This window comes from Hypanus sabinus, chromosome 14 (genome assembly GCF_030144855.1).
Source record: "Hypanus sabinus isolate sHypSab1 chromosome 14, sHypSab1.hap1, whole genome shotgun sequence".
In the NCBI taxonomy this organism is placed as follows: Eukaryota; Metazoa; Chordata; class Chondrichthyes; order Myliobatiformes; family Dasyatidae; genus Hypanus; species Hypanus sabinus.
This window is the reverse complement of record NC_082719.1, coordinates 55,348,117-55,361,399: the sequence shown is the minus strand read 5'-3', so window position 1 is coordinate 55,361,399 and position 13,283 is coordinate 55,348,117. Positions and strand designations below refer to the sequence as shown.

General features: G+C 41.3%; 1 protein-coding gene across 2 annotated transcripts in view; it reads left to right on the top strand.

The window, feature by feature from the left end:
• The window catches only part of dlc1 (DLC1 Rho GTPase activating protein), a 447,394-nt gene that overhangs the window by 236,086 nt on the left and 198,025 nt on the right, over nt 1-13,283 (top strand). The window lies entirely within an intron of this gene.

Here is a 13,283-nt window from a genome sequence, read left to right as displayed (position 1 = left end):
AGTTTAGTGAAGATTTACATTCTGACAGAGCTTTATAATTCATCAGTCACTGTGCCAAATTGCTGTGTGGGAAAGGATGTTGTTTTGTTTTGAAGGAACAAATGCCGCATTGCTAAGATGTCAGCGGGTAAATAGCAAAATCTGTATATCCTTGCATTTTTTATACTGCTGTTCTCCAACCTCCTTTTCATCAAGAATTTCCATACACATTGGCTGTTCACATCACAATCTGCCTTCTTGGCAATTTCCTAATGATTTTAGTTTACATGCTTTTGTTGCTGGTTTCAGTTATCTGATGGAAAAAGTAGTCACTCAGATTTCATTTGTGTTTAAAGCCAGACAGACTCCTATTACAAATTAAAATATGGTGAGTGTGTTAACTGGGAGTAATGAGATTCATTTAACTACTTAAGGCGCTACGAAAACAGGACAACCTGTTGTGAAACTTCCAGTGGCAGTACCTGAGATAATTTTGTGATGTCAATGTCTTTTGATATTAAGCTATTCTTGGATAATCACAAATTTTCATCCAGAGGATTTGTTGAAATTGTGCCTGGTATTTCTTCAGTCTTTGAGTTAAAAGCAGCCCAGTTTCAGGCCTCTATAGAAACCAAAAACCCAAACAAAACAACACCCAAGTGACCTTTCTTTCAGAAAACTTCATAGGCCCATCCCAAGGATGTGAACAAGCTGAGAATTCAGTCTTCCCTGTCTCCAGGCTCTCAGATCTGAATTATAATGAGTTGGTCTGTTTCCAGTGGTGATTCTAGGGAGCTCATTTTGTAATACTGTTTCTAATGTAAAAGCAACAATGTGAGATGTTAACAATGCCACACTGGTGCATAATTTTGTTGTAGACATTGAAGGGTGGTCACTGCTGTTCAATGATGGTGGCTAAAGCACACAGTTGGCAGGCTCAAGGGAGTATTGCTACGATCCAGCTACTTGTTTGATGACTCATTCTTTTTGAGCTCTGTGCATCGCCAGCAAAGCCAGAATTTATTGTCCTTAAGAAGTTGGTATTGAGCTGTCTTCTTGAATGGCTGCTGTCCTATCTGCAGTGATTCTTTATCACCTAAGGGTAATTCTGGAACTAGAAATAGAAATATATCTCTTTATTGCACCTCAACATCTTTTTTCAAAATGATAAAACTATATCTTCTTAATTTCCCACACTTCAAGCAGAGGTTGTATGTACACTAACACCTTCTGCAATAACACACACTTTTAAATGTTTATGCATTTGGATACCATTTGGAAAATGAATCCTTGCCACAGAACTGAAATCTGCATTTATTCTGTGTCCTCTGTATCTCATCAGTAAGCTTGCTGGGGGGAGGTCTTGGCTGCAAAATAACTCACTCGTTTCATTCAGTTTGAGGGAACAAAATGCCAAGACCTGATTTCTTTGTTGACCAAAAATGAATAAAGAACTCAGATTCTTATCTAAAGTGACTCGTAATTTGTAACTAATTAAAAGTGAGCGCATGTGCTGTAATTGTTCTGGAGTCTCGTTTCTTGCTGAGTCCCGCCTTTCTCCGCCTGTGTGGAATTTATTTTTATTGAACAGTCTGTTAAAGACAATTAAGTAGCTCTGTAATTTGCCACATTTTCATTTTGTCTCATGTGTGCTGTTGTTATGTGAGGACACAGAGATCATGGGAAGAAATACCCTGATTGCAACTTTTAAGATTTCTATGTGAACTGAGCCCAGCTCAATTTGCCCAGTGTTCTGTTCAAAATCGATGGTACTACTCGAAGATCATGAGAATGGAGTTTACGGAAAAATGAAATGCCACATTAGTAAAGAGCCATGGTGTTCTTCTCTGGATGGTCTAACAGTATTGTCAATGCTCATTTATAAAACTAGCGTAAATTGTGTTGTATTGATTTTAAAAATGCAACCATTAGGTTTTAGCCTCTGTTCTGTGTTCGTACTCTTACCTCTGAGATTGAGGGTTGTGGTTTAAGTCTCATACCAATGTTCTGAACACAAAACCTGGAGTAATATTTTTTACAGTCCACTAGTGTCTAGGTTAACTTGCTTTCACTCCAGTTTCGTTGGCTCTGAGGTTATTACTGAGGCCAATGAGGGACCCGCAAACTCTTCCACAGATGGGGCTGGAGGTCTTCAAAGAATTGGATGAGTGGGAGATATGGGAAGTGGTACATTTCATCTGATGTTTGTAAGGGCTTCCCTATGCTCCTTACATTCGCAATACCATCCTAAATATTCCTTGTCCATTTTGAGTGATCACGGTCTAAAGATTCCCAGAGGTGAGGATGTTCTATTTCTTCAAAGAATCATTGAACACATCCTTGAATCTGTTCGTCTGTCTGGCTCATTATCTCTTTCTGTGATGGGGCTCAGAATAGGCTGGGAGGCCTGTGCCAGGCATGTAAATGATACGGCCTGTAACTTAGGGAGTACAACATTGTCAGAGATTTCCATCTTCCAGTAAAGCGAGACCCTGAATTTTCTCAGAGATAGAAATTAATACTCCAAGATACCCTTTGAATTGTAAAGGAGTCCTTCCTTAGCTTACTGGCCAACACTAATCCTTCAGGAAGCCTTACAAAGCATTATGTGTTCAATATCCTTTTACTGTCTATGGAAGCTGCCAGGGACTGCTGGGATTGAACTCCAAACTCCGATACTCCAAGTTGAACTAGTGTTGCATCATGCTAACTGCTACCATGGCACACCAATGATGTTTATTGTGATGCCAGTGATTTTACATTATTTCTGATGGGCAGGATGATAGCAGCTGAAGTTAATGTTTTTACAGTTTAATATAGATTAAACCTGATGACCTGTCATTATATGATATCACCGGTCCTATATGGAAATAGTTTGAAAACGTCAAATGTTTTATTCACTCTTTAAAAGTTCAGCTTACGGTAAACTTTAGTTATACTATTAAATGGTGTAACATGTCAGTTAACAATTAATTTTTGAAGCATAGGCACAATATTTAATAAAATTCTGCATCTCAAAATACTTATCTATAATTTATGAATTCACATTTGTGATTATTGTAAAAATAGAGCCATTAGAGAGTCTTTGTTTCCTAATTCACAGGGTGATTTTATAAACAGCAAAAATATCCTCAGCAGGTACTTCACCTCTGTAGTCCACTTTTTGTCCTGCAGGAGCTATTGACAAGTAAAGCTACAAGTGCACAAGTGAGAAATACAGAGAGAGGTTCAAAGAATAACACGAGTTTTTTTTTAGACAGAGTGGTGGGTGTGTGCAACACCCTGCTGAGGTGATGGTAAAGACAGATGAATCAGGGACATTTAAGAAACTCTGGATAATAGAAAAATGGAGAGCTATGTGGGAGGGAAGGGTCAGATTGATCTTAGAGTAGGTTATAAGTCAGATGACACCATGGGCCTAAGGGCCTGGACTATGCTGTAGTGTCCAATGACTTGCTCAAGTTTCAGTTGTGGGCAAAATGTTGGGCCAGAAGGAAATAGGATATGAATGAGTGGAGAACAGGGATGCAACAATGGGAGGAACCTGAGAACAACCAGACATTAATCTGACACTATATCGAAGTGTTGAAGATCCAGGGATGTTGATGAAGGAATCTGATGCAATAACAATATCATGCCAACAAACTTATAACCAAATGAGGCTGTACTTGACTAGTCTATGAAGCAACTCTTCCAACTTTCATGCCAATTCCCAAAGTTAAATAATAGCATCTGGGCCAGGTTTGGATTCTCATACCATGTTGATACTGGGGTTGCAATCCAGTTGTCTGTGCCATTGTGTGCAGTTCCTTCAAAGAGCATCTGTGTGGAACTGGCCTCACACACAGGTGGGCTGTAGGACAGAATGGTTTCTTGCTGCTTAAAGACCACTGGATTTTTCAACAGCATAGTACTCACTTTTACTGAATTCCCATATTTATTTCCAAATGTTTTAAACAGCACACAGTCACGTGAACTCTTTTTTATATATTATGAAATGTAAACAATGAGTATGCAGTATTTTACCAATTTACAACACAAGCCAATTAGGTTAAAGCTCCAATGCCTGAAGTGGACAGAACCAAAGAACCAAAATAACATAATTAGGTTAGAAAAGCAGTTTGCTGCAGAGAAATCAGTTCCTTCATAAATTTTAATTGATGCAGGACCAAAAGGGAAAGAGAACCAAGTGACAGCATATTCTCACTTCATGCTTGAATCTACAATAACAGGGTCTGCATTTCCCCACCGCACAATGTGATGAGCTAAGGGTCAGAGCACAGGATGGAGAAAGAGCAGCATCAGGTGACCTTGCAGGGCAAGGATCACAGCTTGATGACCTTTCGCAGCAGGTTGACCTATCAGCAACTGTGAAACATCAAAGCCCAGCTGGTCCCTATATTCAATGGAATGTTTTTAATCTGTGGTGCAATAAAGCTTCTGATAACAAAGAATATTAGATGGAAGGGGACTGAGGTTCTTTTTTAATATTTTAATGATTAACTTTGTGCAGATCATTTCAACTTACAAAGTTAATTGCGAGTTTTGATAGAAATATTGAGATCAGTGTACCTTGGCAGAGTGTGAAATGGTAGAATGGTCAAAACCAGTTTTCTGGTTGCCTTGGATGTAATTAGGCTGAAGGGGGATACACAAGAGACTCGTGAGGATGCTATCAAGACTGAAGGGTTTGTGGTATAAGGAGATGCTGGATAGATTATGCCTGAAGGCTGAGGGGTGATCTTGTAGTTTTATAAAATCATGAGGGGCAGATATAAGATGAATGGTCACAGTATTTTTCCTTGGGTAGGGGAGTCTAACACTATGAGGATATAGTCTTAAGGTGAGAGGGAAAAGATCTGAATGGGACTCGAGGGGCAACTTTTTCCACACTGGAGGTGGTTGTATATGGAATACCCAACCAGACAAAGTGTTAGACTGATCGGGGGATTGCTTCATCAAGCAACAGAAAAGGTAGTTAGCGGCCATCCATTTTAATTCTAATTCCCATTCCCATTCTGACACGTCAGTCTATGGCCTCCTCTACTGACACGATAAAGTCACTGTCAGGTTGGAGGAGCAACACCTCATATTCTGTCTGATGGCATGAATATTGATTTCTCTAATATACAGTAATTTCTTCCCGCTCCCCCTTCTCTCATTTTCTATGCACCATGTTCATTCCCCACTTATCCCTCTCTTTTCCTCATCATCCTCTGGTGTCCCTCCTTTCCTTTCTCCCATGGTAACTCTCCTCTTCTATCAGATTTTTTCGTCTTCAGCCTTTTATCTCTTCCACCTGTCATCTGCCAGCTTCTCACTTCAAACCCCTCTCCCACCCAGACACCCACCTTCCCCTTTACCTGGCTTCACCTATCACCTGCTAGCTTGTACTCCTTCCCCTTCCCCACCTTCTTAGTCTGGCTTCTTCCCCGTCCTTCCCCGTCCTGTTGAAGGGTCTCAGCTCAACACATTGACCGTTTTTTTCCCTCTCCATAGATGCTGCCTGACTTGCTGAGCTCCTCTAGCATTTGTGATAAACCAAGAATAAAGATCTGTACCATACAATTTTGCTATAAGTTACTTTGCATAGGAACAAAAAGAGTTGGTGTTCAAAACAACAGGTGACTTATTAAAAAGTAGTGTGCACCAGAGACCAATCAAAGTTGATCTATCAGAGTGTGAACCAGACGCAGCTTTTACTCACTCAGTTGAAGAGATTATCAGTAAAACTACATTTTGATAACAGAATGGCGGTTACAGAAGGACTTAATTAAGTTCTGGTTGCAGAATGAAGTGATTATTCACAGGTCTAACAGTATATCCAGTTTTCTATTATAACAATGGGTGCTTGCTGTAACATAATTAATGGAGTGCCTGAAACTTGAGTGATATCTCTGCTGTGTTGTATGTCTCTACTTTAGGCTTTATCTGCAGTTTCCTGTTCCCTCATTAGCACAATCCACAGCCCAATTTAGTGGTTATTAGCCCTCATTATACTTTCCCCTTCAACACTTTGCCAAAAAAGCTCTTGGAAGAACCAGGCAGAACATACTGATTAAATGTGACTTTTAGAGTCATCAGGTCATAGAGTTACACAGCACAAAAACAGGCCACTTGTTCCAGTTTACTCTTGCCAATGAAGCTATTTCCTTCAACTACTCTTATTTGCCTCCATTTGATCCACATCCCGCCAAACCATTCCTATCCATAAACCTGTCCAAAATGTCTTAAGTATAACTGTACCTGCCTCTACCACTTCCACTACAGCTCATTTCATATATCCAATGCATCTGTGTGAAAAGTTTGACCCTCAGAACCACTTTAAATCCTTCCACCCCTCATCTTAAACCTGTGCCATTTTGTTTTAGCCTCACCTACTCTGGAAAAAAATCCATCTTATCTGTGCCTCTCAAGATTTTATAAACCTCTGTCAGGTTACCCCACGACCTCTTTCGCTTCAAGGAAAACTGTCACAACCTGTCAGTCTTTCCTCAAGCTCTCCTGTCCCACCAACACCCTTATGAAACTTTTCTGCACCCTCTGTAGCTTAATAGCATCTTCCTTATAAAGGGCACTCAGAAATGAACACAGTCTCTCACCAACCTCATATACTAACATTACATAATGTCCCAGCTCTTGTACTCAGTTTCTCTACCAAAGAAGACAACTGGGCTATATCTTAATGCCATCCTTCCCATAGCTGGCCAACCAGCACTGTATACAGCACACCAATGACTGTTCAGTTGTAACGTGTAAGAACATAACATAAGAAATAGGAGCTGGAGTAGGCCATCTGGCCCATTGATCCTGCCCCACCATTCAATAAGATCATGGCTGGTCTGTCCGTAAACTCAGCTCCATCTAGGGACCTCTTTTGGGGCGGGTGTGACCTGTACAAAAAGTACGGGTTGCACTTGAATCTCAGGGGGAGAAATACCCTGGCGGGCAGGTTTGATAGAGCGGTTGGGGAGGGTTTAAACTAGTTTGACAAGGGGATGGGAATCAGAATGTGAGTGCAGGGATTAAGGTAGAAGGACAAGGGCATGATGCTAAGAGTTCTGAGTTGATGAGGAAGGACAAGCAGGAGACAAAACATAATTGTAGCCAGTTAAAGGGGTTGAGATGTGTCTATTTCAATGCTAGGAGTATTAGGAACAAGGAGGATGAACTTAGAGCATGAATTAGTATGTGGAACTACAATGTTCTGGCTATTACTGAAATTTGGTTGGAGGAAGGGCAGGATTGGATGATGCAGGTCCTGGGGTTCAGGTGTTTTATAAGGTAAGGATGGGAGGTAGAAAGGGGGATTGGCATTTTTGGTCAGGGATAGTTTCACGGCTATAGAAAGGGACAATGCTGCAGAGGGAGTGTCCACGGAGTTGGTCTGGGTGGAAGTCAGAAATAGGAAGGGATCAATCACTATGCTGGGAGTAGTCTATAGGCCCCCAAATAGCCCTCGGGACACCAAGGAGCAGATAAGTATGCAGATTTTAGAATGGTGCAGGAAATACAGGGTAGTAGTTATGGTTGATTTCAACTTCCCTCATATTGACTGGCACCTCTTGAGTGCAAGGTGGATAGATGGGGCTGAATTTGTCAGGTGTGTTCAAGAAGGATTCCTGACACAGTATGTGGACCGGCCCACAAGAGCAGAGGCTTTACTGGATCTAGATCTGGGTAATGAACCTGGTCAGGCGACAGACCTCTTGGTGGGGGAGCGTTTTGGTGAGAGTGACCACAACTGCTTTAGCTTCAGCATAGCTATGGAAAGGGATAAAATCAGACAAAATGGTAAAGTGCTTCACTGGGGGAGGGCTAACTTTGAAGGGATGAGACAGGAACTAGTGACAGTAAATTAGAAACAGATGTTCAAAGGGAAAAGCTCAGAAGTAATGTGGGAGAAGTTTAGGGACCACTTGAGCTGGTTTCAGGATAAGTTTGTCCCACTGAGGCAAGGAAAATATGGTAGGAAAAGGGAATCATGGCTGACAAAACATGTGAGGCAACTCATCAAGAGGAAAAGGAAGCATATGTTATATATAAGAAGCAGGAAGTAGGAGGGGCTCATGAGAAATATAGGGTAGCCAGGAAGGATCTAACGAAAGGACTTAGGAGAGCTCGAAGGGGGCATGAGAAGGCCTTAGCATGTAGGATTAAGGAGAACCCCAAGGCATTCTATGCATATGTGAGGAACAGGAGGATGATGAGAACGAAGGTGGGACTGCTAAAGGATAAAGAGGGCAACATGTGCCTGGAGGCGGAGGAGGTTGGAGAGGTCCTAAATGAATATTTCGCTTCTATTCACAAGTGAAAAGGAGCTTGATCAGGGTGAGGTCAAAATAGAGCAGGCCTGTGTGCTGGACAATGTGGAGATTACAGAAGAAGAAGTGCTGGATCTTCTTAAAAACATTAAGATGAATAAATCCCCAGGGCCAGATATGATACACTCCAGGTTGTTGTGGGAATTAAGAGAAGAGATCGCTGGAGCATTAGCTATGATCTTGGAATCCTCTTTGGCTGCAGGGGAAGTGCCGGAGGACTGGAGAATGGCAAATGTAGTTCCTTTGTTTAAAAAAGGTAATAGGGAGAAACCTGGGAACTATAGACCAGTGAGTCTTACGTTGGTGGTCTGCAAACTACTGGAAAGGATTCTTAAGGATAGGATCTACGAGCATTTGGAGAAGTACAGTCTCCTCATGGATAGTCAACATGGCTTTGTGAAGGGAAGAACATGCCTCATGAGCCTGATTGAGTTTTTTGAAGAGGTAACAAAAGAAATTGATGAGGGTAGAGCAGTGAATGTGGTCTACATTGACTTTAGCAAGGCATTTGACAAAGTCCCTCATGAGAGACTCATCCAGAAAGTCATGAGGCATGGGGTAAGTGGAACCTTGGCTGTTTGGATAAAAAAATTGGCTTAAAGGAAGAAAGCAGAGGGTAGTTGGGGAAGGAAAGTATTCTGCCTGGAGGTCGGTGACTAGTGGTGTGCTGCAGGGATCTCTCCTGGGACCCCTGCTATTTATGATTTTTATAAATGACCTGGATATAGAGGTGGAAGGATGAGTGAGTTTGCGGAAGACACGAAGATTGGAGGAGTTGTGGATGGAGCTGTAGGTTGTTGAAGGTTACAAGAGGATATAGACAGATTGCAGAGTTGGGCAGAAAAATGACAGATGGAGTTCAATCCGGACAAGTGTGAGGTGATGCACTTTGGAAGGACAAACCAGAAGACTGAGTACAGGATTAATAGTCAGTTACTTAAGAGTGTGGATGAACAAAGGGACCTTGGGGTTCAAATCCATACATCCCTCAAGGTCGCTGCGCAAGTTGATAGCATAGTTAAGAAGGCCTGTGGGATGCTAGGCTTCATTAACGGGGGATTGAGTTCAAGAGTAGAGAGGTCACGTTGCAACTCTACAAATCTCTGGTGAGACTGCACTTAGAGTATTGTATTCGATTCTGGTCACCTCATTATAGGAAGGATGTGGAAGCTATGGGGAGGGTGCAGAGGAGATTTACCAGGATGTTGCCTGGTTTGAAGAACAAGTCATATGAAGCAAGGTTAGCAGAGCTGGGACTTTTCTCTTTGGAGCGTAGAAGATTGAGAGGGGACTTGATAGAGGTCTACAAGATTATGAGAGGCATAGATAGGGTGGATAGTCAGTACCTGTTTCCCAGGGCACCAATAGCAAACACCAGAGGGCATATGTACAAAATTAAGGGAGGGAAGTTTAGGGGAGACATCAGGGGTAAGTTTTTTACACAGAGGGTTGTGAGTGCCTGGAATGACTTGCCAGGGATGGTGGTGGAGGCTAAAATATTAGGGGTATTTAAGGGCCTCTAGGACAGACACATGGATGAAAGAAAAATAGAGGGTTATGGGGTAGTGTGGGATTAGTATTTTTTTAAAAGAATTATATGGGTTGGCACAACATGGAGGGCTGAAGGGCCTGTACTGTGCTGTAATGTTCTGTGGTTCATCTACCTGCCTTTTCCCCATAACCTTTAATTCCCCTACTATGTAAAAAAAAAACTATCTAACTGTATCTTAAATATATTTAGTGAAGAAGCCTTAACTACTTCCCTGGGCAGAGAATTCCACAGATTCACCACTCTCTGGGAAAAACAGTTTCTCCTCATCTCCATCCTAAATCTTCTCCCCTGAATCTTGAAGCAATGTCCCCTAGTTTTCAGTAATTCAGTAATATTTGAGTAATATTGAAAATATATTGTTTGATTAAGTATCCTATGCTGTTTACACAATGCATTGCACATTATATGTGAGAGTATATGAAATGCATTGATTACAAGAGTACATCACACCACTGCATAATACATGCACAACTCATTTAAAGTAAACACAAAATTAGATAGTTTATTCCAGATTCTGGATTTTTATTTTGAATAGTTTTTTTTTGTTTTGGAGTTACAAGACATAACAGTGCTGATGGGATATTTTTAAAATGAACCCAAGATGACTACCAAAGTGCAGTAAGATAGATGAGTTTTTTAAAAATCCTGTTGTGTCTCTTTGGAAGGAGGAAAGGGAAACAAACAATTTTTTTTAAAACAGAAACCTGAGAAGAATTCACATTCATAAACAATGAGTACTGTGTGATAATAATCATAAAAATGAGCAGAACATTGTAAAGCAAATAGAATAGCTGGTGAGAAAGTAATACAAGTTTTGTTGATTGCTTTGTATGGAAACAAATGCTGTTTGCTCAGAAGTTTGATAGCTCCAACCAAACCAGCCAAAACAAGCTTTGCTGATATCATGAAATTAATGCAGGGACATCAAGAACCAAAGCCATTGTGGATTGCAGAACACTTTAGGTTTCATAAGCAGAATCAAAGGGAAGGGGAGTCCATTTCAGTCTGTGTGGTTGCATTGAAAAGATCATCTGAGCATTGTCAGTTCAGTGATGAGCTCAATGATGCACTGGGAGATTCTTTAGTTCATGGAATCTTACAAGAAAGCATTTAAAAATGGGTCCTAACTGAACAACAAATTGAAAGAACAGTTGAAATAGCTGTATCAATGGAAACCGCAGACAGATATGTAATTCAGTTGCAGTCAGATGGGAGCATGAACAAAATTGCAGCGTCTAGCCGGAGGCCTGCTTGGCCAAACAAGTTGTGTTAGCATTGTGGCAAGGGCTCACATTCATCAGACCAATGCAGGATTAAAGGCAAAACTTGCAGAAAATGCAACAAAGTAGGATCCATACAAAGAACATGCCAGGCAGACAAGAATGAATGGACTGCACAGGGAAGAAAATGGGTAAAAAGTCAAGTTGCAGTTTTCAAAAAGAGCACCAATCTACATGCTGTTGATGAAAAATCTGATTATAATGAGAGTGACACAGGACTGCGTTGCCTTAAGATTGTCAATGCGAAAACTAACAATAGACAAGTAATATGGCTTTCACCAGAAGTGAATGGCAAATTAATTAAACTGGAATCGGATGCTGGCTTGGCTGTTTCAGTCATTCCACCAAATGAGTTTGAATGGCATTTCAAAGATACCAAACTGAAGCCTGCAGATAGCCAACTAAGAACTTATATTGGAGAAAAGTTATCTCCTGTGGGAATGATATTTCTAGCAGTGAAATACAGCAACCAACAAGCCACTTTAGAAATGTGATAAAAAAACAGGAGGGCCAGCATTGTGAGGTCTGGAGTGTCCAAGACAACTACAGCTTGATTGAAGAGCCATCCATTATTTGCATGTCACATCCAACGTGATGGAGTCAACTGCAATTGAATTAGGAAAGGTGGAGTCAACATGCATTAAGGTTATTGCATGTACTTCAAGTTGGAGACAAAAAACTGTAGATGCATGGACCAAAGTGAAGCTGGATAAATGGAAAGCCAAAGAGAGAGAAGTCAATGGAGATATGAAAACAGGATTCGTCAAATGATGTTATGAATGAGGAAAGCAAGAGGAGAGATCAGATCATAAAAGGATCAATAGGATTGATAAGAGAATACTCCATTTCACAAATATCTGAACTCACCACTTCTTCCCACCGCCTTAACAGTGATAGAGTTTCTCCTGTCCTTACTCATCACCCCACAAGCCTCTTCATCCAACACTTCACCCTCCGCAACATCCACCATCTCCAAAGGGATCCTCCCACTAAACATATCCTTATCTGAGATGCTTTGTAATTTGGGGGGCTGCTTCATTGAGCACCTCTGCTTCTTCTGCCATAAGCAGAACGTCCTGCGGCCAAGCATGTTAATTCCGAATCCCATTCCCGTTCTGACATGTCCGTCCTTGGCCTCCTCTTGTACCAAAATGAGGCCACCCTCAGGGCGGAGAAGCAAAAATTATATTCCATCAGGGTCGCCTCCAGCCTGGTGGCATGAATATCAATTCCTTCTTCCAGTAATTTTTTTTCCTTCACCCTCTGCTCTTCTATTCCTCGCTCTGGTCTTTTTCGTCATCTCACCTGCTTATCACTTCCCCATGGTTCTGCTCCTTCTTTCTTTTCTCCTATGGTCCACTCTCCTCTCCTATCAGATCCCTTCTTCTTCAGCCCTTTGCTTTTCCTATCCACTTGGCTTCATCTATCACCTTCTAGCTCGCTTACTTCCCCTCTCCCCACCTTTTCGTCCTGGCACCTTCCCCCTTCCATTTCAGTTCTGAAGAAGGGTCTCAGCCTGAAAGGTCAATTGTTTATTCATTTCCATAGATGCTGCCTGACCAGCTGAGTTCCTCCAGCATTTGTATGAGTTGTATTATATAGTATATTGTATCTATGTGTGTATGTGTATTTATAAGTTGGGATGAATTCTATATTGAGACAAAGTTTATAGCTAAGCAGAGAAGAGTGCTCTGTATTTAATATTTGAGTAATATTGTAAATATGTTGTTTGATTAAGCATTCTTTGGTGTTTACACAATGCATTGCAGGTTATATGTAAGAGTACGTGAATTGCATACATCATCACACCACCAGATGATATGTGCCTGCCTCACTTTAAACAAACACAAAGTTAGAATCATTATTCTGAACTTACTTGCTTTTATTCCAATTCCTGTACTCAGTGCCCTGACGGGTCAGGGCAAGCAGGCTAAATTGGTTTCTTATTGTCAAATACTGAGATGCAGTGAAAACCTTTGATTTTCATGCCATTCATACATATCATTTCATTGCATCAGCAAAAACAATCACAGAATACAGAATGGTGGTGGCATCCATTAGTCTCGCGAGACCATGGATCTGTGCCCGGAAGATTTCCAGGGTGTAGGCCTGGGCAGGGTTGTACGGAAGACTGGCAGTTGCCCATGC